The sequence below is a fragment of the Phoenix dactylifera genome, chromosome 2 (assembly GCF_051530095.1).
Source record: "Phoenix dactylifera cultivar Ajwa chromosome 2, Ajwa_hap1_PhDact_Kaust_v1.1, whole genome shotgun sequence".
NCBI lineage: Eukaryota > Viridiplantae > Streptophyta > Magnoliopsida > Arecales > Arecaceae > Phoenix > Phoenix dactylifera.
The window spans coordinates 36347602-36375160 of NC_143191.1; the positions used below are offsets into that span (position 1 = coordinate 36347602).

General features: G+C 40.9%; 1 long non-coding RNA gene across 50 annotated transcripts; it reads right to left on the reverse strand.

Annotated features, from left to right (window-relative positions):
• Nucleotides 1-26857, reverse strand: LOC120111500 (uncharacterized). Of its 50 annotated transcripts, XR_016399290.1 has the most exons (13): nucleotides 26704-26857; nucleotides 26337-26481; nucleotides 25837-26223; nucleotides 25122-25403; nucleotides 24987-25045; nucleotides 22570-24844; nucleotides 22221-22343; nucleotides 21990-22055; nucleotides 21799-21872; nucleotides 16229-21164; nucleotides 846-14638; nucleotides 356-473; nucleotides 1-280 (listed from the first exon to the last, which is right to left on the reverse strand). It is a non-coding gene; the product is annotated as an uncharacterized LOC120111500 (long non-coding RNA). The 50 variants fall into 50 exon arrangements; XR_016399305.1 differs by having other exon boundaries at nucleotides 22570-22999; nucleotides 23083-23161; nucleotides 24806-24844; nucleotides 25122-26857; XR_016399280.1 differs by having other exon boundaries at nucleotides 22570-25045; nucleotides 25122-26223; nucleotides 26337-26475.
• Between the last annotated feature and the right edge of the window lie 702 nt (nucleotides 26858-27559).

The window sequence follows — 27559 nt, forward strand, 5'->3', positions numbered from 1 at the left end:
TTCACCAACAGCGGAAGGGAAAGAGTAACTTATCAAATTGAAGCAGGTCATTTATATTGTAGCCCTTAATACACCTCCACTTTGTAGAAGCAGGGGATACAGTTTGCCATTGGGGTGTCAAAGCATAAAAACATGAGCCAGCAAATCAATCATGGCCTCTGCAGAGAAGCATATAAAAGCAACAGCAGAATATTCAGGTAAGAGGCATCATAAAGACATCAAGGGAGGAGACCTTTTAGCATGCAGCCCACGAAGTTTTCTATGCAGGATCGCAAAATTCCTGCATAAAGGACATTAAAACAATAACAATAATAAAATACACCTTAACAATTTGGCATGAACCATCAAACCCTACCTAATGCACATGAGGCAAGAGATGCATGGGAAACCAGTTTATACAGCAGTTGGTCTGCATGGGCCCTCTGGATACAGCTGGTGTTTGCAAATAGCATGGAGATCTTTCAAGTTGTCTTCTGTCAAAGCAAGGGAAAAATTAAAAAAAAAAAAAAGGAAAAGAAAAGCACAATGAAGATCAAAACCCTAGTTAACTGGGAGGAAAAGTGAAAAGTGTAAAGGGAACAACACTATAAAATCGAAGAGAATATGCATATATAAAAATGAAGTAGGTTCACATTCCATGCATGTTATAAATTCTGATTCCAAGCAAACAACCGCTAAATGTTCAATCAAAATGGTATATTTGAGAACTTTGGGTCCCTGAAATCCTTATGTTGATGGAACTGCATACTCCGAGTCTCCATGCACCTCCATATCCATAAATTTTTTGAGAAGTATAATAGAAGAATTAAAAATAGTAAACATATTTGAAAACAATTTTAACTAACCATAATTAGAGAAGTTAAAATGGGACGGGAAGGAAGAGGAGGCTCATATTCACCATTTCATCCAGCATTGCATGTTTTTAACTCTCTGCAACTGAAAAAACTTGACACAGAAATGTCTATAACTAATACTATGACAGCAGAAAATTTGGCGAATGCATAAATATTCATTCTGCATTCAGCAAGAGTAGAGTACCAAATAATTTGAAATATAAATGAAATCAGAAGAACTAAGCAGTAGAAAATCCAAACAAAAAAGAAACAAAAAAGACAAAATTAGAACTAAGATACGATAAGTTATAAGAGAGGACATGAGTACTCGGCTGCAAGTATATAAACTGAAATGGAGAGTATAATCAAAAATGCTCCAATAAACTGCGATTAGTATTGTTTCGACATCCTGATAGACGCCAGAATTTGCGCCCACCTCCATTTGTGCACATCTACCATAGGAGGCATTGAATTTCTTATTCAGACGAAATTAGGTCTTAATTGCCTTAATTCGGGATTAGTTAATTAATTGTCTTTTATTTGGTTGTCCTTCTCAATTAGGCCACCTCCATTTGTGCATGTTTACAAATAGAAGACGTTGAATTTTTATTCGGATGGAATTAGGTCTTGATTGCCTTAATTCCGAATTAGTCAATTAGTTGTCTTCTATTTGGTTGTTTTCTCAATTAGGCATATTGTCTTTCCATTATAATAAGAGTCCAAGTTAGGTAGGAGTCTAATTGGCATAGGGGCGCCCGACCCCTATAAGAGTTGTAATCATTTTCAATTGTTGGAGGGATAACAATCCCGAAATTTTCCTATGTACTCTCTCTCACTCACGCCTCTCTTTTCCTCATGTGCTTTCTCTCTCTCTCTCTCCCTTTCTCACGCTCTCTCTTGTTCTCTTTCTCTCCACCCTCTTCTCCTAACAATCCACCAGTGAGATCTGTCTTGCAGATCTTATCAACTAGATCTGCCTTGCAGATCTTATCAACTTGGTATAAGAGCTATAGTAGCCGATTTGCTGTAGTAGTCGGCTCACTACGATAGCCAATTCGCTATAGTATCCGATTGGCATCTAGCATAGCTTCCACGCGCTCAGTTACAGATGAAGATCGCCTGTCGAGGGTAGAGGTCGAGCTCCACAATGTCAACATGACCATACGCCAACATGCGGATGCTTTTGAATCCATCAATGCCAACCTAGAGACCCTTTTATCTAACGTGGCTCTCCTCCTGAAGGACAGGGAGAGTCCGCCTCCTCGGTCTCCACGTAGCCCGACTTGACGGATTCCGTTGGGTGACGGTGGAACAATTCAACCACGGCTCGCGCGGGTGGACTTTCCAAAACTTACAAGTGAAGATCCGACGGGATGGATCTATAAGGCCGAGCAGTTCTCCCGTTACCAAGGCACCCCAGATATGGAGAAGGTACTATTTGCTTCCTTCCATCTCCATGACGAGGTCCTATAAGCCCTCTATGTTCGTTTTGGGCCATTTGAATATGAAAACTTTGATGAGGCTCTCGCCAAACTACAACAAATGGGGTCGGTGCAAGATTATCAGAACCAGTTCAAGTGGCTGGCTTCTCAGGTTCAGGGCTGGCCAGAAGGGGCTCTTCTAGAGAGTTTTATAGGCGGCCTTTGGAAGGACATTCGTTTGGAGGTTAAGCTTTTTCGGCCAAAGATGATGGTGCATGCAGTGAGTTTGGCGTGACTACAGGAAGACAAGATCCTTCGGGCGAGACGCAACTCACCTCGTCAGGGTCTACTTCCTACACTAATGCAGAAGCCACCGCCGGCCTTGCCAGCACCCAGACCGGCCCCGAGCGTTGGGTCGGGCCGACTCCCACCCCCAGCAACCCCATCGCAGGTTCTGACAGGTGTTGGTCTCAGGCGCCTGACTTAGGAGCAGATGCAAGCTCGTAGAAAGAAAGGCTTATGTTACAACTGTGATGAGAAGTTCGTACGAGGACATGTCTGCAAATCTCAGCAGTTGTTTTTGCTGATATTGGAGACAGAAGAGGAGGTGTCGATACAGGAGGAGACGACTGCAGAGGGGGAGCAGGACCTGCTCGACCACCCCAAGATCTCGATTCATGCCTTGTCGGGATGTACCTCACCTTAGACGATGCGAGTAGCTGGGACGCTAGAGGGTCGACCGGTGTCGATTTTGATAGATAGCAGTAGCACCCACAATTTTGTGAATTATCGGTTGGCTTGGAAGCTTCATTGTAAGATCGCACCCGCGACGCCTTTCACAGTGATGGTGGCTGATGGCAACCGCTTAGCATGCAACAAGGTCTGCAAGGCTGCGGACGTTCAAATTCAAGGGTACCTATTCCAGGTTGACATGTATCCCTTGGGTCTCCAAGGGTCGGACATCGTCCTCGGCATTTAGTGCCTTAGGAGTTTGGGACCGGCCCTTTGTGATTGGGAGAAACTCACTATGCAGTTTGAGGTGCAGGACGTCTGGTACCAATTGGAGGGCGATTCAAAGGCATCCGTGCTGTCGGGTACCCTGCATTCGATCCAACGACTCCTATGTCCAGGAGCCGATGCGTACATTATGATGGTGGGCCATACTGGGCAAGGGAGCCCGAACGGTGAGGAGCATGATTCCCCATGAACCCCTTGCTGGAGGAGTTCAGCCACTTGTTCGAGGAGCCACATGGACTACCGCCCTCTCAATCGCATGACCACCGGATCGAGATTGTTCCAGGAGCTGGACCGGCTAACGTGAGGCCACACCGTTATCCACACATTTAGAAAGCGAAAATTGAACGTATTGTCTGGGAGATGCTAGATGCTGACATCATTCGACCGAGTACAAGTCTATATTCTTCTCCGGTCCTGCTCGTAAAAAAAGATGGTTCATGGCGATTTTGTGTCGATTATCAGGCCTTGAACGACATCACGGTCAAGGACCAATATCCGATACCAGTGATTGACGAGCTGCTGGATGATCTTCACAGGGCAGTCACCAAACTAGACTTAAAGTCTGGTTATCATCAGATTCGGGTCGCTCCAGAGGATGTACCAAAGACAGCTTTCCGCACCCATGATGGTCACTATGAGTTCTTGGTGATGTCGTTTGGTCTCACCAATGCTCCGGCTACCTTCCAGGCCTTGATGAACGACATTTTTAGGTATGTTCTGCGCAAGTTTGTTTTTATTTTCTTTGATGGTATTTTGGTCTACAGCAGGACATGGGAGGACCACTTGCGCCATCTTCGATATGTCTTCCAGACCTTGCAAGAGCATTGCCTCTTTGCAAATCGGAAGAAGTGCACTTTCGGCCAGTGGGAGGTTGACTACCTTGGGCATCTCATATCCGCCAGGGGGGTAGCAGCTGATTTAGAAAAAATCTGGAGCATGGTGGACTGGCCGAGACCGCAGAATGTATGGGCTTTACGGGGCTTCCTTGGGCTGACCGGCTACTACCGAAAATTTGTGCAAGGATATGGAAAGATTGCCGAGCCACTGACCAAGCTCCTCCGGAGGAACGGATTTCAGTGGACACCCATAGTAGAGAAGGCTTTTGAGGATCTCAAGGTCGCTATGTCTTCTACATATGTGCTATCCCTTTCGGATTTTTCCAAAATCTTTGTGGTGGAGGCGGATGCATCCGGAAGTTGCATTGGGGCGGTTCTAATGTAGGAGGGCAGACCCATTCCCTACTATAGTCAGGCATTGTCAGAAAGGGGTCAAGGGCGATCCACCTACAAGAAGGAGCTGATGGTTGTCGTATATGCTGTCAACAAGTGGCATAGCTGTTTGATCGGGCGCCGGTTTGTTGTTCGTATAGACCACCACAGCTTGAAGCATCTATTGGAGCAACGGATTTCGACTATGGACCAATAGAGGTGGGTGGTGAAGTTATTGGGGTTCGATTTTGAGATTGTGGACCAGCCCGAGCGTGAAAATAATGCAGCAGACGCACTATCTCGTCAACATGAAGCTGGGAAACTAATAGCTATCACTGTCCCACGTCCAGATTGGTTGGCCAGCTTGCGCGAGGAGGCAAGGGCGAGCCCTCAATTGGATGAGATTTGGTGCCAGGTTCAGGTGAGGGAGGACCCTTCTTAGCGGTTCGCCCTTATTGATGGAGATCTGTGGTACCGGGGTAGCCTAGTGTTGCCTCCAAATTTTAGTTCAAAGAGAAGCATGTTGCATGAGTACCATGACACTCCTATTGGGGGACATTCTGGCATTCTAAGAATGTACAAGAGGCTGGCCAACAACTTCTTTTAGCAGGGTATGAGGAAGGATGTGAAAGATTATATTTGTGCATGCGGCATTTGTCAGCATAACAAGTACGAAACGATGCTCCCTACTGGTTTGCTGCAGTCGTTACCAGTTCCAGAGCAGGTTTGGGAGGATATCTCAATGGATTTCATCAAGGGGTTGTCGTGTTTAGCTGGTTACTCCATGATTTTCATTGTGGTCGATAGATTGACTAAGTATGGTCACTCCCTTCGCTTGAAGCATCCATACACGGCAAAGACAATAGCTAAGATTTTCTTACGTGAGGTTGTACCCCTTCACGAGTTACCTCGTTCGATGGTGTCAGATCGGGACCCCATATTTATTAGCAAGTTTTGCCAGGAGTATTTTTGATTATAGGGCACAAAATTGAAGACGAGCACAGCCTACCATCCCCAAACCGATGGGCAGATGAAAGTCTTGAACCGGTATATGGAGACTTATCTGAGGTGTTTTGCAGGCATACGACATAAATAGTGGGTGAGATGGTTGCCTTGGGCAGAATTTTGGTATAACACCTTCTTATGACTCCTTTCGAGGCAGTCTATGGACGGCCACCTTCAATGCACCGCTATGAACTAAGCTCCACATCAGTAGCATTGGTTGATCAAGAGTTGCGTGCTAGAGATGAAATCCTACGACTGCTTAAGGATAATTTGGTGATTGCACATAACAGGATGAAAGTCCAATTGGACAAGCCTTGTCGGGAGCTCGAGTTTAGCATTGGGGATTAGGTCTACCTCAAGCTCCAACCATATCGATAGACTTCAATACAGATCTGTGCTAACAAGAAATTGGCGCCTTGTTTTTATGGACCATTCTAGGTGATTGAGAGCATTGGATCAGTGGCATACAAGATTAAGCTGCTGGATGACTTCCGAATCCACCCAATTTTCCATGTCTCAAAGCTCAAGAAGCAAATAGGGGATGCAGGTAGAGCGCTTCCTTAGTTGCCCACATTCTCTCCAGAAGGGGAACTGGTTTTGGAGCCAATGGAGATCTCTGATTTTCGTTGGGTTAAAAAGAAAGGGGTCTATGTGCAGGAGGCTCTCGTTTAGTGAATGGGATTACCCAAAGAAGTTGCTACTTGGGAGGAGTATGACAAGCTCAAGTTACAGTTCTCTCATCTGAACCTTGAGGACAACGTTCGTCTTGAAGGGGAGGGGAATGATAGACGCCAAGATTTGCACCTACCTCCATTTGTGCACGTCTATAATAGGAGGCGTCGGATTCCTTATTCAGACGGAATTAGATCTTAATTGCCTTTATTTGGGATTAGTCAATTAGTTGTCTTTTATTTGGTTGTCCTTCTTACTTAGGCCACCTCCATTTGTGCACGTCTATCAATAGGAGGCATCAGATTTCTTATTCAGAAGGAATTAAGTCTTAATTGCCTTAATGCCGGATTAGTCAATTAGTTGTCTTTTATTTGGTTGTCTTTCTCAATTAGGCGTATTGTCTTTCCATTATAATAAGAGTTCAAGTTAGGTAGGAGTCTAATTGGCATAGCGGCGCCCGACCCCTATAAGAGTTGTAATTGTTTTCAATTGATGGAGGGATAACAATTCCGAAATTTTTCTACGTCCTCTCTCTTCCGCTCACGCCTCTCTTTTCCTCACGTGCTCTCTCTCTCCTCCTTTCTTACGCTCTCTCTTGTTCTCTTTCTCTCCACCCTCTTCTCCTAACAATCCACCGGTGAGATCTGTCCTGCAGATCTTATCAACTAGATCTGCCTTGCAGATCTTATCACATCCATTGAATACTTGTAGATGTTTTGTGTTTGCCTGCACCCATGGTCTGCCATACCGGCCCGTACCGGCCGGTACGTACCAGTCCGGCCTAAGATCGGTACTGGATCAGCGTGGAATCCGGTACCGGTAGTTTATTGTTGAAGAACCGGTACAGGACCGGTTCGGACCGGTACGGAACCGGTATGTACCGGTCTGGGCCGCCACCGATACGCCGACCGATACCGGTACGGCGGACCTTGCCTGCACCTATATACGTATGTATGCATGTACATGTACGTATACATATTTATGCATGTACGTATTCATGCATGTATTTTTCATGTGTATATGCATGTGTATATATGTATGATGTACATATACTGATATTTATTAAACCAAATATTTTTCATGATGAAAACCCCAATCATTTTAACCATTAGCATCCAAGCCTTTTATCAATTATTTGGGGCCTGCTTAATAGATCCTCATTCACCAAGTTCTCCTGTCTTTTTAAAATATATTCAGAAAAATGGAAGTGGTATATCAACCGGTCGACTAAATAAAAAAATGAAACAAGATCATAATTGCTCCAGTTTTGAGGGGAAAGATTGCAAACTTTTCAGAATAGATATAGTAGCTAAGTGTGCAATATTTATATTACATGGAAACAATGCAACTATGCAGATCACCCTCACAAAACCATAATATTGCTCGCTGATCCAAAAAAATAATAGCGCAATTGATCAAGCATCAGAAACCATAAATAAACAACAAGCCTTATCCTTCCAGAACAAATCATCCTTGTCTTTCCGGTAAGAAAGAATCAAAGAAAAAAGCAAGATACATACCACCTCCACCACCAAGAAAAGCCTTTATAGGATAATTGGTGGGGACACAGACCACCGTTTCCAGCATGTGTATAGGCGTCGCCGGCGTGTATAGCACTTTGGCTGCCCTAGTTTTATTTTCTTATGTATTTTTCGTTTATTTATTATGTATTTTCGTCCTTGTTAGTTGTTGACTTGTTATGACTGTATTTAGCTATGTTGTGGGGATCATGGGTAGTTATATGATGTTTTGTGGGAATCATGGGTAGTTACATAGGGGGGGCTATATATATGAAACCCTCATGTCTATTGTTGTAGTCAGGATATTTTGGATTAAAAAAAAAATCGTTGCTCTGACATCTGGTGGACTCCAGAACTCCCCTCTCCTCCTTTCCCCTTCTTATTTTCTCCTTTAAATCATCTGTCCCGCATCAGTTTGGTATCAGAGCCCTGTTGGGCTTTGCCTCTGTGCCAACGCCCCGATCCTGTCTGTCTATTTCCCTTCCCTTTCTTTCACTGCCATTTTCTGGGCTGCAGTGAGACAGTCGGCAAAAAAAAAAAAACAGAAACCTTTGCAGCTGGTCTTCCACATCCATTCTCAGCCGGTTCTTCTTCCACAGAAGCACCACAAAGTGTATGGCAGAGCACCGCCGGATCCCAGGATTCCGGTGGGCACACGAAATCTACGCGGTAACCCGACCCCGGACGCCGGAGCGAGCTGACGGACCACGGGTGACTCCCTCTGTCAAAAAGAAGAGGAGCATCGCTGCCCTTCTTTCAGATCTGTCCCTCGGACCCGCCGAAGCGCCTGCCGGCCACCGCGCACACGAAGAGAGACGGGAAGACATCTCTAGTGCGAAGAAACCCAGTGCCGGAGCAGGTGACCGGTCGCCGGCCACCACCACAGACCACTGAGATCCACCTGCACTGCTAGCGTGGACTTCGGCACGATCGGCCGCCGGGAACTGCCAGCAACCGTGGGCGTGAATCTCGGCACGCTCACTTGAAACTGTTGGAGAGTTTCAAGTGGGTAAACGGGTAGACTCCAAACCCGTTAACCTTCGGTCAGTAACCCGGATCCGTTCCCAAAAAAAAAAAAAAAAAAAAGAAAGAAAGATTGTACCTGTCGTTCGACGGAGAAGAACCCTAGATCTAGGGTTCCGCCACCACTGCCGCCGTCGACGCATTGCTGCCCGCCACCACCGCCGCTGTCGCCGCTCTTACCACCGCTGCTGGCGCCGATCGTGGGATCCCTGTTGCTGCCGCCGAGCCGCCTCTCCCTTCCACCGCCAGGCCCTTCTCGCTCGCCGACGCCGCTCACCTCAGCGACCGCATGCACCGCTGCTTCAGTCACACCGCCACCCTCCCCTTCCCCTCTTTTTCATCTTCTCCGTTTCCTCCACCCTCCACCGACCCTTGAGTTCTTCCCATTTTCTTCTCCCTCTCAGCTCACTAAAACCCTTCTCCCTCCCATCTCACCGAAGCCTCTCTTTCCCCGCGCCACCACCTCCACTTCCGTTGCCGACTCCATCCTCCGCCCTCGCCGCTTCCTTCGCTCCCCAAAACGAAGATCGCCACCCTCCGACATCGCCCAGCCCCAGAGGCCTTGGGCCACAACACCAAAGGGACTATCTAAGAGCACGTGAGACACCAGATGAGCATGTAATGCGCAGTATTAAGATCGATGCACCAAGTTATGATGGTCGTCTCGACCCAAAAGTCTTCATTGACTGGCTCGCTGATATGGACCATTACTTTGAATGGTATAACCTGTCTGAAGATCGCAGAGTTCGTTTTGCAAAAATGAAGCTCATTGGTCCCGCAAAGTTGCATTGGAACACAATAGAAAATATGCTTGCTAGAGCTAGACAACCCCCTGTGGTACAATGGGATGAAATGAAGGAGAAGTTAAAAGAAAAATATCTCCCAACATCCTATAAGAGTCGCCTGTTAGATCAGTGGCAACGACTGATTCAAGGAAACAAACCTGTGTCTGAGTACATAGCTCGCTTTGATGAGTTCTTCATGCGATGTGATGCACGCGAGAGTGTGGAATTGACCCTTTCTAGGTTTAGGTCCGGATTGCGAGATGATCTACAAAAAGAGCTTATTCTACGTGAGGTCAACTCATTAGAATATGCCTATCAACTTGTCCAAGACATTGAGCGTTATACTAATAAGACAACCTTTAGGCGATTTGATCTTAAGGAGACCAATTATAAGTTCACCCATGGTAGTCAAACTAATACTTGGAGTAAGCCTAATAATAGAAATCAAGCGACCGAGTCCCCAAAAATTATTGATCAAAAGAATAAGGGAATTTTAAGTGAACCACCCAAAATTTCTCGAGATCAGTGTTACAGATGTTTTGGTTTTGGGCATAGAGCTAGTCAATGTTCTACTAAGAAAACACTGGTCATCGAAGAAGATAGAAATGATGAAGAGAATGAGTTGGTCCACGAACCAGAGATAGACCCTGAAGAGTCCGATGAAGGTGAGGAACCTGGCTCACTCGAGGGTTCCACTCCTTTAAGCGTTGTTAGGTGTGTCCTTACACAACCTAAACAAGAAGATGATGACTGGAGGCGCCGATCCATATTTCACACCTATATCAAATGTGGTGAACATAACTGTAAAGTTATCATCGACAGTGGGAGTAGCGTCAATGTTGTATCCACAAGAACTGTCAACAAGCTACAGTTAAAGACAGTGCCTCATCCTAACCCTTATAATGTGTCTTGGGTGGATAAAACCGCTATACCAGTTACTGAGCGTTGTCTAGTCCAAATCAACTTTTCTGAATATAATGATAAGGTCTGGTGTGATGTTATTCCCATGGACGTTGGACACATCATCCTTGGTAGACCGTGGCTTTATGATTTGGATGTAACCATTTATGGCAAATCCAATTCCTGTTCTTTTGTTTACCAAGGAAAGAAAATTCGACTAAACCCATTACCTCCTAGGCCTTCTATTGCTGGAAAGAAGGATGTGAAGGTTGAAAAGCGCCTTCACATCATTAGTCCTAAGGAATTTGAGAAAGCAGCAGCCCAAGAATCCATAATCATTGTGTTAGTGTCCAAAGAAGTTGTTCCTGATTTTCAAGTAGATTTCCCGAAGGAAGTTCGTCAAGTTCTGGAAGAATTTAAGGATCTCTTTCCTGAGGACCTTCCTGATGAGCTTCCTCCTATGCGTGATATTCAGCACGCCATAGACTTGGTTCCAGGGGCGACTCTCCCGAACTTGCCTCATTATAGACTCAATCCGATTGAACATGCTGAATTGAAACGGCAAGTTGATGAACTATTCCGAAAAGGGTTCATCCGAGAAAGTCTTAGCCCGTGTGCGGTGCCCGCGCTTCTAACGCCCAAAAAAGACGGCACTTGGAGAATGTGTGTGGATAGCAGGGCAATCAATAAGATAACGATTAAATATCGATTTCCAATACCACGATTGGATGACATGCTTGACATGATGGCAGGTGCCACTATCTTCTCCAAAATTGACCTTAAGAGTGGTTACCACCAAATCCGTATCCGCCCTGGTGATGAATGGAAAACAGCTTTCAAGACCAAAGATGGGTTATATGAGTGGCTAGTCATGCCCTTTGGGTTGACAAATGCACCTAGCACATTTATGCGAATTATGACCCAAGTATTAAGACCTTTTATGAAAATTCCTTGTAGTCTATTTTGATGATATCTTAATATATAGCAAAAACAAGGAACAACACCTGGAGCACCTACGTTTGGTCTGCAATTTCCTAAGGAAAGAGAGTCTATATGCAAACCTTAAGAAGTGTTCATTTATGACTGATCGTGTAATCTTCTTAGGGTTTGTTGTGTCTTCTGAGGGTGTTTCAGCAGACCCACAGAAGGTCCAAGCTATTCTTGAATGGCCTGAACCCACTACATTATTTGAGGTGCGAAGCTTCCACGGCCTAGCTACCTTTTATAGGAGGTTCATTAAGAATTTTAGTACAATCACTGCACTGATTACGGATTGTATCCGAAAAGGTGAATTTCATTGGACCGTTGCGGCCTCAAGGGCATTCCAAGAGATCAAGACTAGAATGACTGAAGCTCCGGTAATGCGTCTTCCAGATTTTACTAAAGTTTTTGAAGTCTCTTGTGACGCATCTGGTCTAGGTATAGGTGGAGTCTTAAGCCAAGAAAGACATCCTATCGCATACTTCAGTGAGAAGCTGAATGATGCCAAACGAAAATATTCCACCTATGACAAAGAATTTTATGCAGTTGTACAAGCGCTGCGTCACTGGCGTCACTATTTATTACCTCAAGAGTTCGTATTATATTCCGATCATGAAGCTTTGAGGTACTTGAATTCTCAGAAACGATTGAGTTCACGACACGGAAAGTGGGCTGAATTTCTTCAAGAATACACCTTCGTGTTATGTCATAAAGCAGGAATTGACAACAAGGCAGCTGATGCCCTAAGCCGACGTGTCGCATTACTTTTGTCAGTAAGCATAAAGGTTACTGGATTTGATCGTATGATTGCCGATTATGCAACTTGTCCCGACTTCGCTGAGATCTATGCTAGTGTGTTAGAAAGTCACACCAGGGACAATAGTGACTACCTTGTGGTTGATGCTTTCCTGTTCCGAGGAAACAAGCTGTGTATCCCTCAAACATCCATTAGAGATTTTCTTATTTGGGAACTCCACGCGGGAGGAATAGCTGGCCATTTTGGTAGAAATAAGACCATTGATATGGTCGAACAAAGATTTTATTGGCCTAGTTTAAAACGGGATGTTGCAAAAATTGTTAGTCAGTGTCGTACTTGTCATCTATCCAAACAGCACAAACAAAACACTGGCTTATATACACCCCTTCCTGTCCCAGATCGTCCTTGGCAGGATATTAGTATGGATTTCGTGCTAGGGTTGCCAAAGACTAGAAGTAAGCATGATTCCATTCTCGTGGTAGTGGATCGGATCTCTAAAATGGCACATTTCCTGCCCACTTCCAAGACTTCTGACGCCTCCAAAGTTGCGAGGATCATCTTTGATGAGGTCGTTAGACTCCACGGGCTTCCAAAATCAATAGTGACTGATAGAGATGTCAAATTTGTTAGTTATTTTTGGAAGACCCTCTGGAATTTCATGGGTACAAAGCTTAAATATTCCACAGCCTATCACCCTCAGACAGATGGGCAAACTGAGGTGGTCAACCGCAGCCTAGGAAACCTTCTACGATGTTTAGTGGGTGACCACCCGGGTAATTGGGATCTTCTCCTATCCACAGCTGAATTTGCCTACAATAGCTCTATGAACAGGACCTCTGGTTTGAGTCCTTTCGAAATTGTCTTAGGCTATGTTCCGCGAAAACCTGTTGATCTTATCCCAGTAGCACCTAACAATAGAATCTCTGAGACCGCTGAGTCCTTTGCGCAACACATGCAAAATTTACATAAAGAGATTAATAAGAAAATTGAAATCAATAATGCGAGATATAAAATGGTCGTTGACTTACGTCGACGTTATCAAGAATTTCGAGTGGGTGATGATGTAATGATCAGAATCAGACCTGAACGGTTTCCACCAGGAACCGTTAGGAAATTGCACGCCCGAAGTATGGGTCCATACAAAATTCTGAAACGGGTTGGATCTAATGCATATGTGGTGGATATTCCAAGTGATTTTGGGATTAATCCAGTTTTTAATGTAGAAGACTTAGTTGCCTACCGAGGTCCGACAACTATTCCTACCGACCCATTCAATGAGCCTGACACTGACCTCACATCCAACTTTGAGACCATATCTCCTGCTCCTGCCTTGCCTCCTGTACCTATTTCTCCACAGATCACAGACACAGTGGAACAGATTTTGGACGATCAGATTGTCAGTACATAGAATGGTGGTTATCAGCGATATCTAGTCAGGTGGCATGGTCGACCTCCGTCAGATGATACTTGGATTAGCAGAGATGAGCTTCAGCGACTTGCTTCAGACCTGTTGGAGCATTACCAGACATCCGTTTCGCCAGAGGCGAACTCCTCTCAGCTGAGGGGAGTTGGTGGGGACACAGACCACCATTTCCAGCATGTGTATAGGCGTCGCCGGCGTGTATAGCACTTTGGCTGCCCTAGTTTTATTTTCTTATATATTTTTCGTTTATTTATTATGTATTTTCGTCCTTGTTAGTTGTTGACTTGTTATGACTGTATTTAGCTATGTTGTGGGGATCATGGGTAGTTATATGATGTTTTGTGGGAATCATGGGTAGTTACATAGGGGGGGCTATATATATGAAACCCTCATGTCTATTGTTGTAGTCAGGATATTTTGGATTAAAAAAAAAATCGTTGCTTTGACATCTGGTGGACTCCAGAACTCCCCTCTCCTCCTTTCCCCTTCTTATTTTCTCCTTTAAATCATCTGTCCCGCATCAATAATCATCAGCTTAGGAGAAGGGGCATCCCTTTACTCCACCACCATGATTACCAGCAGAAAGATGATTCCAAGAGTTTCTGGAGGAAATGGCCTTCACGTATACAAATTCACAAGAGGTTAAGATACAAAAAAAAGTGCAACATTGAAAAAACAAAGGAAAAAAAAGGCCGGTCTTTTGAGTTGCAAAAGTAAGAAGGGAGACTCATTTTGCCCATTTACAAGACATTTTATGGGGTCTATATTGGACTGCAATGGTAGCTTTGAGAAAACCAGAATATAAAACTAAACTGAGCAGTGTCTGCTTTATTTTCTACAGTAAGTAGTTCTTAACTTTTAAAAGAATAAGAATATCTATTTCTTGTGCAAAATAACCATGAAGAATATGTGACAAATATTGATTTGAATGGATAATACCTGAGACGAGAAAGCTAATATGTTCAAGAAGAAAAGGAATATTTCAGGGATGGCCGAAGTGGAAAACTTTCTTATCAACTCCAAACAAGTATAGAAATTTGTGCAGCAGCCATGATGCACCTCATCTTGGTAGACATGGATATGGTTCAGGCGTCTGTAGCATCAAAGCATAAAATTGAGCAAAACCTCACTGCCTCGAGTTCAGTAAGAAGATTGCATAGATATAAAATAAAGCATCTCAAAAAACTAAATGACAAGTTGGTATTGAATAGAATAGGAAATCAACAATGGAGAGTCAAAGGGGAGCACCCTTTCATTGATGCCAAAGAAAATTATGGTTAAACTCCCAAAATACCTTGATAAAGAAAGCTTAAAAAGATAACCAAAGAAACAGAGTAAAATAACCCTTGAAAAATCTCCAATACCCCACCAGCCACTTAGTATAATGACACTAATAAGAAATCAGTTTGTTGGGCCTCGTTGTTGCATACCCATGCACCGAATTGGAGGCTTCCAGGATAGACCAAACAAGACCAAAAACTTTGTGCCCCAGAAAGAAAATTAATGCAAGTAAAAAAGATGAGTTAAGGGAACAAAATAAGAAAACCCAAGATAAAATTTCCTTGGACAGGAATAGGTACAAAACCACTAAAATGTTATAAACCCTGATACCAAGCAAACCAATCCAAAACGTTAGTAAACCAGAATGAATTATGAGAAATTAGGTCTCCAGAATCCTAGCTGCTTTTGGTACATGTCCACATGCTATAAATTGCTGAGGAACCATGTGAACAAATTGTCAGAAGCATGAAAATGAATGAATTAAATGTGTTTTAGAAAACAAAATCTTTAAAATCTGGAAATCAGGAAAGGGTAGAAAGGGAGAAGAGGAAGAGGAGGCTAAGATTCACAAATTCATCCAGCATTGTTAGCATCATTGGGTCTCTAATTCTCTGTAACTAAAATAAAATAGCTGCAAACAGTTTCCTGCAGAATAGCAAATCATCCACGCCTGCTTTGATGTTTAAATAGTTGTTTCCTCTTAACAGTGACGGTAACCTTTGTCTGACGAATCATCACCCCCTCTTCTTATAAATCGAAGAACAATGCCATGTTCCTGTTTATGAAAAGATGGCGAACAAAAGCAAGTGCGAAGAAAGAAAAGAAGAAAGCGAGAGAAGCACCATATTAGCACCACTGCCACTAGAAGACCAAGCAGAAGTATGAAGAGAAGTTTCATCTGATAAAAGGGAGAGAAGCATGGGCCAAGGAGAGGGGAACCTTCAAACCAACTATGCTCTTCCAAAAGCTTCACCCTAAGCTTGAGAAAGAAAACCAACCACAGATCCAAGGTCCAAGGCTCAGAGCAATCTTTTTGTCAGACCTTAAAATCCCCCTCATTCCTCTCCTGTATGGTTATCTATCTCTCCATCTAATAAAGGCTGCAAGTCGGTCGCCTACTGAACAGTAGAGATCATTCAAGAGTTGCCTAGGCTTTCATTCATTAAGACATGCAAGGGAGAGGAGAGATGGGGTTCAATTAAGGATCAAGCTAAACTAATGAAAAATTATTACAGGTGAATAGAAACAAAGGGAGAGAAGAAAAAAGAAAGAAAAAGAGTAGCCCTAGCCCATGGGTAGCGCTTCTGGTGATCTTATCATCCCAAATTCTTGTAGCCATCTTGAAGACACTGGTTACATCTTACATGAGAGCTTAGTAATATGGATGTGCATGTAAGCGTACCCCACTGGGAGATCCCCTTGCAATTGTTGGACAACTTCAAGCTTGTAATCCACTCTTCTTCCTATAACTTTTTCCGCTCATTTTGCTTTTGAGTTTTGAGAGTGCAGTGAATGGGGTGCACCAGCAATCCTCAACAAGAAGAGGAAAAGGAAAAATGAAGGGGTTAACATCATAATTTAAAATTCTTATAAAAAAGATCAACTTAATACAAACTTCATATCTTGTGATAAAATGAGAAAAGTGGAGACATGAGTCAAGAAAGAACCTAAGAAAATCTCTAATTCAAAGTTACAACAATAATAACCATAGTCATCATTTCAGATAAGAGTTTATTTTTTAATGCTTCAGATTCAAAACCACTGCATGCCATACATCAGACAAACAATTTTGTAAGGTTTTACCAACCTTATTATAATGAAGTAAGCATTTGCATTCCCATAACCTAGCTGCTTTATTTCTATGAGATCTACCCCCCAATCTTTCATCCACCACTATGTCATATGAAATTCTGAGAACTTGAGAACCCAATCAGCAGAAAACAAAAACTAGCAAACAAACAAACAGACAGAAGAAAAAGAAAATGGAGGCACAAATCCACCGGTTTCTCAGGCACTCTGTGAGTCTTAGACCATCTGCGAACAGCTACAACAAGTTGCCTGCAAAATGGCAGACCATCCAAGCTTGCCTTGCTGTTAGAGAATTTGACCATCAGCCCTTCCAGCATCTAATTGGCAAAGAAAGTCAGAAGTTGGGTCAAAGAGAGCATCAATGTCTTCCGCTTTCTCAGTATCTCTCTCAGAATCCTAGATCAGTAAGCTAATTGGACGAGACTCACATTTTCTTCCACTTCACGAGAAGAAGGCTTTCTAGGGAGGCTCATGAGTCATGACCAAGACCATAGGGATGGCAACCAATGCAAGTGTTCCAACCGTGTACATGATGACAGTGGCAAAAAGAAGCTGTTTAGATAAGATGAAGCCATACAAAATGATCAAACAAAGATATGAATGAGAATAGAGCAGGTTCTTGTTATGGTCCACCATGTTTACAAACATTCCTAAACTTCAACCAGCAGGTATGTCCACAAGGTGATTTGTTGTTGGTTTGTTTACCACGCAAGTGCTCCAACCGGGTTCATGATGAGATTGACCCAAAGAAGCTGCTTACACAAGATGAAGCCATACAAAATGATCAAACAAGGATATGAAAGAGAATTAGCACAAGTTATTGACATAGTGCACCATGCATATAATCACCACAGTGAGTTCTGTTTGACAGGTCAAATATAAGACAAAACTGTCACTCTCCTTTTATCAATACAGACAAATTAGCAATTTCAAATGCAAGTTTTTGGCAAATAAGCAGCTAGCATGTTGTTTCACTAAGCATGTCATGCTAGTCTATCACATTTTGGTTTTGACTTGAGTCAATCTGATCCTAAACCAATACCAACTGATTCTAGATTTCTTTGTATATCATACCAATCACCATTTCAATAATAATTAAACTAAAAATCTATACTATTGATAAAAATGAGAGTTTTGTAATCAAGGAGTTTTCCTTCCTGATTCCGCATGCTGCTTTTTATACCGACAATGCTCTCCTATTTATTTTATAAATATGTTAATTATCACACTTACTTTTTGCCTATCTTAACTACACACACTTCATCTCCTCATTTTCCAATCAAATCGGATCCCTCCCATAAAACTTGCAAACAAATTGGACCTCATTTATTTCCCTAATTTGACTCCCATGTAGATTGAATTCTTTGAATTGACTCCTAAATAGATTTGACTCTCCGTTTTCTCTTCCCTCCAACATGCATTGCACATGCCTCGTGACTAGTACTTACAAAAAATAATGCTCTATTATGTGGCTTTTATGATATCTTGACAAAATCTTAACAATGGACTTCACTTTAATACATAAAAGAATGTTAGTGTTTGTCTGACAAATATTTTCTCAGCAATTCTCCCTCTACCTGAATCAGTCTTGGCTCAAAATACTTTTCGCTATACAACAGTTGGCTCTGAGGCATTGGCATCTGTAAGTATCCAGAACACCAAAACTATAAATTCAGCTTTCTGAAGATTATTTCGACCGACCAAGAATACCTAGTTATTCAAAATGTTAAATCAAATTTATAATATTTATTAAAACATGAAAGGAAAACACATCTCCTCTGCATGGTTGAAAATTTTCTAAATAGATAATAATAGCATAGCTTATTGAAGATGGCCTCTTGATGCTAATTTCAAAATGAACCTTGCTAATGAAAGACAAATTTTTGTTACAGTATTAACATGCTAACAAACATTCAACGACTGATTGACCAATAAGTTAAGCAATCAACTGCCTATGCTGAGCCAGTTTCATACTTGACTTTGACATCAAAGTCAATTGAGGTCAAAGATTCCCGGGGCAACTGATAATGACTGTAAACTTGCTTGTCTGTTATGCCATACCAAGTTATTGGAAAAGCATCTTGAAACCTGCATGAGTGCATTCTCTACAGCATCTCTGACCCCAGGCCTACAAGGATCCTGAGAGCCAACAAATTCAGTACCCAAAAAAGTCACCACCGATATTAAATCAAACAGAGTAAAACAAATGAGGTGGAACACAGAAGACGACTGGTTAGGATCCAGTAATGACGTCAGAAAGTTAATAACATGAGAAATTATCTTGATGGATATTAGTTGGACTCGATTCGCCTATTAGTTTACCCTAAATCACCAAAGAAAACAGATACAATTTCTTTCTCTAATTTGGCTTCCATGTAGATTGAATTCTTTGAATTGACTCCTAAATAGATTTGACTCTCTGTTTTCTCTTCCCTCCGACATGCATTGCACATGCCTCGTGGCTGGTACTTACAAAAAATAATGCTCTATAATGTTACTTTTATGATATCTTGACAAAATCTTAACAATGGACTTCGCTTTAATACATAAAAGAATGGTAGTGTTTGTCTTACAAATATTTTCTCAGCAATTCTCCCTCTTCCTGAATCAGTCATGGCTCGAAATACTTTTCCCTATATAACAGTTGGCTCTGAGGCATCGGCATCTGTAAGTATCCAGAACACCAAAGCTATAGCTTCGCTTTCTGAAGATTATTTCGACTGACCAAGAATACCTAGTTATTCAAAATGTTAAATCAAATTTATAATATTTATTAAAACATGTAAGGAAAATAAATCTCCTCTGCATGGTTGAAAATTTTCTAAATAGATAATAATAGCATAGCTTATTGAAGATGGCCTCTTGATGCTAACTCCAAAATAAACCTTGCTAATGAAAGACAAACTTTTGTTACACTCATGGTCTGTCGTACCGGTCGGTACGGGCCGGTACCGGCCGGTACATACCGGTACCGGACCCTACCGGTACGGTACAGCTACATATTTCGGTACCGAACCGTACCGATCGGTACCGATGCGTACCGACCCATGCCGACACATACCGGCCCGTACCGAACCGGTACCGGCCCAAACCGACCAGTCCATACCGGCTCCAATTTTTTTTGGCTTTTAGTCCCATCGGTACAGTACCGGTTCGGCTCGGTTTGGTTCGGTACCGTACCGGTACCGATGCCCACCGGTACGTCGGTACAGTCGGTACCGCATATCTTGGTTACACTATTAACATGCTAACAAACATTCAATGACTGATTGACCAATAAGTTGAGCAATCAACTGTCTATGCTAAGCCAGTTTCATACTTGACTTTGACATCAAAGTCAATTGAGGTCAAAGATTCCCAGGGCAACTCATAATGCCTGTAAACTTGCTTGTCTGTTATGCCATACCAACTTATTGGCAAAGCATCTTGAAACCTGCATGAGTGCATCTCTCCAGCATCTCTGACCCCAGGCCTACAAGGATCCTGAAAGCCAACAAATTCAGTACCCAAAAAAATCACCACCGATATTAAATAAAACAGAGTAAAACAAATGAGGTGGAACATAGAAGATGACTTGTTAGGATCCATTAATGAAGCCAGAAAGTTAATAACGCGAAAAATTATCTTGATGGATATTAGTTGGACTCGATTTGCCTATTAATTTACCCTAAATCACCAAAGAAAACGGAAACAATTGCTTTAACTGAATACTATTGGTTTCCGATCCAGGTAATTTTTGGATCAGGATGATGTGAGAAGGGTCCTTAACTCCTTATTAATTGGATAGTTTATTGTGGAAAAATAGTACTAATGGGCTCAAAAAAAAAAAAAAGTAGTGACTGAGTTATTTGCATGTCAAATTAGGGAACAACGTTAAGATTCACTGAGCTAGTTGACATTTGCAGTCATGTACATAATAAATTTATTAAGAAATACTGTACTTGGCCTACAGCAAACACTCTGATATCATTCACATTTTCTGACATATAGTAAAGTGACTCATTCCTTCTCCTTTCCATAGTGGAAGAAATATTGAGTATCTAACCTCCCCATAAATGAGTAAATAACTAAAAATGGAAGGTAAGGGTCTTTATCCGGGGTTGCTTAAGAATATATAGATATATATATATAAACATTGTCTAGACATAACTTCAATGACCAACTCGATCACTGCCAGATACATTTCTCACCATGCACCTTCTGTATCCCCCATAATACCAAGTAGAATCAGGTCATCCTCTGGCAACTGCCAGTTGTCTCCCTATTCCTCATTAGGAAAAGTATACATATAATTTGTACAGAAGCGACACAACAAAGGCTAACTGCTGTCATATCTTCAATGAATTTCTTAAATGCATTAACCTGCAGGGACAAAATGGTTCAGCAACTGCTTAACTAGTAAGGATTAAAGAGCTTCACCTTGTCTGAAGTCATTGGCTGAGCCAAACCATCTGGTTCAGGCCAGCTCTGCATGCAGCAGGAACAATTTCAGCAGCACCTCTCCAATGCAAGTGAACTTCAGAATCTCCCTGCAATTACAAATAGACAAAAACCAAAATGAATAATTAAGATATGCAGCCATGCATCAGTGTGAAGAAAAATACTGCATAAATAAGCATGAGAAAACAAGATATCAGTGCATGACTGCGCTGGCAAGATGCCCCATGTAGCAAATATGCAAGCATCAGGTAACATAATTAACACAGCATAGATCTAAGAACTCCAGGAAATCTAGTTAGGAAGCTATTTTAACACTGTTAGCATTTGAAACCAGCATTATTAAGCTTCACAGAAAGTGGGTCACAGAGATAAGTAATTATTGAGGCTAGTATACAGGACAAAAAAAGTAAATGCCCAGCAAACCAGAAGAACCAAAATGAGCCTGAACAGGGCACATAGTTTGCAAATATTGTTTTCTGAATAGTGACAAAATTGCCGCATGGTCCGATAATTCAAGTAGCACCCGATTAAGCAAAACTATTATCAAATCATCAGTGAACCAACCATACTTCAGAAGTGAACCACATATGCCCACAGTTCCATCTGAGATGTATAAAATTCACCAAAGAGAGGAAAAAAATTATCAATAGCCCTAAATTAGTTCTCATTGTCAGCAAATATAGAACCAATATGGTTTTTTAAATAAATATGAAATGTGATTACCACGTGTACTGCAGCACCACCATGCTTTTTCTCAGAATTAAAGGGGGAAGACTTGAAGAATTGAAGATATCAACCTTGCATCATCAAATTTCATCCCCAGATATGCAAGATCATCAACATGATCAACAACTGATGAGAAAAGACATTGGTGTTATAAAAGAAGGTAAACAGCATTATTGTATAATGTATACCTGAACTGCCCAATAAAGGATAGCCTTTTCAGTAGGTGAACTAGTATCCTCAATAGTTCAGCCACTCTAAAGTTCATAAAAATCAAAAAAACACAGAAGATATAATGCAGTCAGCACAATATTATATCGATCTAGTTCCAAAACAAATAAACAAGTCCATCTTGGTCATAGTCATAGTAATAACAAACCAAGTTGTGGTTAGAGCAGTTCAAACAGAACAGACAGGCGTACCTCTGGCTCAAATATACCGACAGTTGTATTCTGAGCAATTCCTTCGACTGAAAAATAGAATGCAGTTGAAGATCTCAATTCCACATCTTCTAGAGGATCTATCTTCCTCCCACCAATGTATGCCTCCATGGTGGACATGTAAAACATGAATGTAGAACATTTGAAGATTTAGAAAACATATAAAATTTGAATACTTTTTAAAGGAAAATGGAAACTTCTACTTCTTCAAGTGGACCCGGCATATTAAAAGCCAAATATCACACTCCCATTTTCACATCTACTTGCGATTAAACTTTGAAATAATTAAAAAGCAAATAGTAAAGACCATGAAACTACACATTGGTTATACCTAATTAAGGGTCAAAGCTCCTTTTATAACTGCAAATAGTTGCAGCTGACCCCATAGTTTCACATGCTGAAAGCCTAAGCACCTGTAATGCAATCATTTGAACACCATCCAAGCATATATGCCAGGAAACATCTGTATTTAAGTTCAAGAAAGATATGTACCAGAGAAATCATGTGTACTTATATCAAGGTGAAGGTGACAGCCAACGTAAGCAGTTTTGGTACCACAATAACCACAACAGTCACAAAGTTATGTTTTTTTGGGGCGTTGAAAGACCTTATTTTATTTAAGAAAAGAAAATATGCCAATATCTGAAGTATGAATAATACTGCAACTGTCAAGATCTTAATGGCTCCATTCACTGCACACTCTACACTTCTCTATCCCTTTATAACTTGCAGCATCAGGGCTTGCTATATCAGTAAAGTATCTGCAAGCTTTAATAATAAAAAATCTTTTGTTGCTAACAATATAGAATGATGTAATGATGTACATGAGCAAGTTCTTACTTACCTGACTGAAAAGACAGCAAGAACCATAGCAACTACCCTAAGCCCTGCTATGCCCGTTAAAGTAGCACCAACATTACCCTCTGCAGAACAAGGTACCCATACAAAGTCAAGTAAAGCACTTCTCTTAATGCAATACAATTCTTAGGATATATCATCAAAGCAAGAAATAAACCAGCAAAGGAGTTTTTTCGCCAGTATCATCTAAAACACTCAATATTGATTCCAGTAGCAGTTACCAGCCTAATGCACAACAAACTCCTTAACAGCTTCCTAAATAATTTTTCTAGCCTTAACAATGACCTAAGAATATAGTGGTCTAATTAGCTTTTGCCACAGATAAGTTTGTTGGTTCCTAAACAAAGCCAAGTCCACAACAAATTTGTGCATAAATCCCTTCTTCCAAACTTTTTCTGGTCATTTTTACCCTTCAACCTAAACCTAAGAGCACCTCCATTCACCAAGAAAATTTCTAGCCTATGTTCAATTATTTAAGCCACTCCAAAGTGGTGTTTTTATAAAATTAGTCTCCATTAACATTATTTATCAGCAATTTTAGTGTTTTGATTTCCTAAAGGTCCAAAAACATTCTTTAAGAGAATTGTGAAACTTTTCGACCATGTACATCTACCTACTTGCTTGGAAGTTTTCATCGCCAAAAAGTTTATCATGCATTGGACCACTAAATCTGAAAAAAAAAATATTTGACATGTATTAACATAATTTAGCAGTTCTGTCACTTCCATGCCCCAACAATTATGATGTTCTTCCTACAATATGCAACACAATTTTTTCTTAGAAAATGCATTCCAAGGTTTCAATTTATAAATTCCTTTAGTAACTAATTAGCCATTACATTTGGTCATCGTGAAGTAACCAGAATATTAGACAGGATTTTTGGTGTGACAATTGATTCTGAAAACTTTCCTAGTGGCATATCTAAATACAGTTTAATTTTTAAGAATCATAACTCAGCACATGGTTGCTCTTCAGCGTTTTATCATGTATGATATTGCAGTGGCTAAATGAGAGATGACATCTTTTGGAAGCTTAAGAAGTTTAGGTAAGGCTATCATGACAAGGTAGAATTAGTGTGAGATCAGGGACACAGTCATCTTTCATGACTTCCTCTAGCCATAAGTTCTAATGGATAAATTTATAGGCAAATCATGAAAGTTATTGCTTGAGCTTTGGTTTTGGTGGGCAATATCACATGCAAATTATGCTCCTACAGGCAAATCACCTTCACAAGATCTCATTATCACCTCAGCAATCTGCGGGGAAATTGATAACAGAAGTTGATTAAACATCATAAATTACACCTCACCCCTCCTGGGTGAATCATTAGTGGTCAATATCACATGCAAAATCATGAAAGTTATTGCTTGAGCTTTGGTTTTGGTGGGCAATATCACATGCAAATTATGCTCCTACAGGCAAATCACCTTCACAAGATCTCATTATCACCTCAGCAATCTGCGGGGAAATTGATAACAGAAGTTGATTAAACATCATAAATTACACCTCACCCCTCCTGGGTGAATCATTAGTGGTCTTTAATACAAAAGAAAGAAAAGTAATACAAAGGATGTGACATATACAACTTCATAAGTTGTTGATAAAAGAATAATTATGATAGTTGGCAAACAAAGAAAACAACAGAAAGGTATGGAGAGAAATGGCATATGGAGTTCAGTAGGAGGAAAGGCATATTTGGTCCCATTTACCAGAAATCTTGGGAGTCACCAATAGGCCACAGCAACAGCCTGCAGAACAACAGACCCCAAATTGCAAAGAATACAATTTTTTCACATTCTATTTCCACTTTCCCCAACTAATCAGCAAGTAATATTATGAAATATAGGATAAGTATGAAGTTGCAAATTTAAAAGAGTAAAAGAAGTTCACATTTTTGCTCGCAATTGCAAGAAGAATATGTGGCAACCAATTAATCAAATGAACAATTCCTGCAGACAAGCAATATTTATGCGTTTAAAAGGAAAGAAGTGTTTCATTGATGGTCATAATGCGTGGAGTACATACCAAATCTGAACAGGCAGCACAGAAATTAATGCAGTAGCACTTGAAACACCACTTGAGAGCAGCAGGGAGTGTGATCCTGGTGTCTGAAGCATAAAAGCACATAAGCAGAGCAAACTACCATTAAGTTTGCAGAGATGAGTAGGAAGATTGAGAAAAATAAAAGCACATAAAGCAGCAGCATAAATCATTTGAGGGATTCTATTGCATCATCAAGGGGAAGTTGAAGCGGATGGGCTTCTTCAATACCAGCTTCAGAAAAATTTCTAAGGACTCCTTCAACTCCTGCAATAAGGAGGCTAAAATTTTTTATGAAAACAAGATAGAACTTAAGTTATCATGAGCCCCGGTCATCCCGTATGAAAGCCGCATTAGAAAAAAAGCAGTGCCAGGTCTGTACAACAAAGAATTTGCTCTGGAGTATGGTATGGGAGCTTTTCCAAGTTGTTGACTGACATATTATTGCTTGGAGAGAAAAGAAGGAAAGGAGTAAAGAGATGGAGGAAAAGGGAATCCATGCAAGACAGCGCGCCTTCATTTCCCAAGAAAAATTAGTAAAAAAGGAGTAAAAAAATGATGAATCAAGAAATTTGAGAAATCGTCGTTGGAAGGCGATAGATTCTTCAAAACCTTTACAAATCTAATTGGAAGCAAACAATCCCTAATTTTCAGTGACCAACATAATATAATTTGAGGAATTGGGTTCTAAAAACCCTACCTTATATCCTCCATTGACCTCCATATCCTATGAATTCTTGAGGAACCACAAGAACAACTCATCAGATGAGATAAACAGCAGCAAAAGAAATTCACGAAACCTTAAAAACAAAATCTTGAAAAAAAACGCCGACTTAGAAAAGAGAAGAAAAGGAAGAGGAAAAATTGGCTCGAATTCACCATTTATTCGCGTTCTTAGCCTCAAGACGTCCCCCAGATAAAGCAAGAAGGCAGCAAACCGAACAGCAGAGCATCCAAGATTCCGCTTTGCCGTTAGACATAGCCGTTTTCCGCTTCCCAATGCAGCAAACCCTCGTTCAGGAATCATCACAGCCTCTTCTTGTAAAACTAACAGCAAAAAAAATGAAGAAAAGAAGCAAGAAAAACCCTAGAAAAGAAAAAGGAAGAGATAAAGAAGCTTAACATAATGGCCATAATCCGTCTACATGAACAACGGTAAGAAGAAGAAGAAAGAGAAGGATCTTGATAAAGAAAACCAACCGCAGACTGAGGGTTGGGAGACTTCTTGTATCCAGGATACGATAATCTGGAATAGGAACGAAGGAGGAGGATAAGAGAGAATTATCCCAAGACCCTTCTTTACCGACCGATTCCCCCCGATGTAGCCGTGACGAAGATCCTGCAGCTTACGTCCCACGCGATATCTAATATTAAAATCTAAATTCTAAGTTGAAATGCAACGTTAAATAAGACGCTAATTCGGTGAAATTAATATAGTGAAAAATTAGTATACTGAACATAGAAGAACCCTAGGAAAGAATAACAGAGAAAGAAGCAACCAAGAGAGCAACGTCAACAAGAAGAAGAAAGAGAAGAAGGGCATGTGATCTTGATAAGGAAAACCAACCGGAGAGTCGGAGCTGGGAGACTTCTTGAATCGAGGATAAGATAATGTGAAATAGAGCGAAGGAGGAAGAGAAGAGAGAAAGGGAGTGATGCGAGAAGAATATCCCAAGAGTCCAAGACCTCCATGAATCGCCTTTCCCAGCACCGGACTCTCTTTATATAGAGTCCGATGTAGCCGTTATGAAGACCCCGCAGCTTACGTCCCTGGCGATATCAAGTATTCTAATTTTTTAAGGTTTTCTTTTCATAGATATCCTTTTAAAAATTTAAATTTGAGTGAATACCTTCTAAATTTATATTTATTTTTTATTCTTCATAAAATAGCACAAATATCTCTAATATAACGATTCTACTAATAATATTAAAAAAATCATATTTATTTTAATTAAAAATAAAATAAAATTTTGAAATTACTTTTTTTTCCATCGTGATTGCTTTATATTTTTTTTACATATCTATTCATTAAAAATATTTTAGTTATTTTAATTTGAAATCATTAATTTTTTAACCACGTTAGATAGCATAGATATATATACAAAAATAAGGATAAAAAAGTAGAATAGCAAAAACACGTATTTTACGAGATTATACATGCAAAATATCAGTTTTAAAAAAATATACATACAAAATTTAATATTTAGAAAAATATTTATTAAAAAAACTAATTTTTTACGATAATCCAAATTCTAATTTGATCTGCAGCCTCAAATAAGATGCTAATTCAGTGAAATCAATAAAGTGAAAAATTAGTATAGTGAAGTACATTGCTTGGTGCAATTGAGACCTGGCCAAGGGAGCATTGGAGACTGGACAGCATTGTTTCTCCTAAGATGTTGCAACTATGTACACTCGTGCAG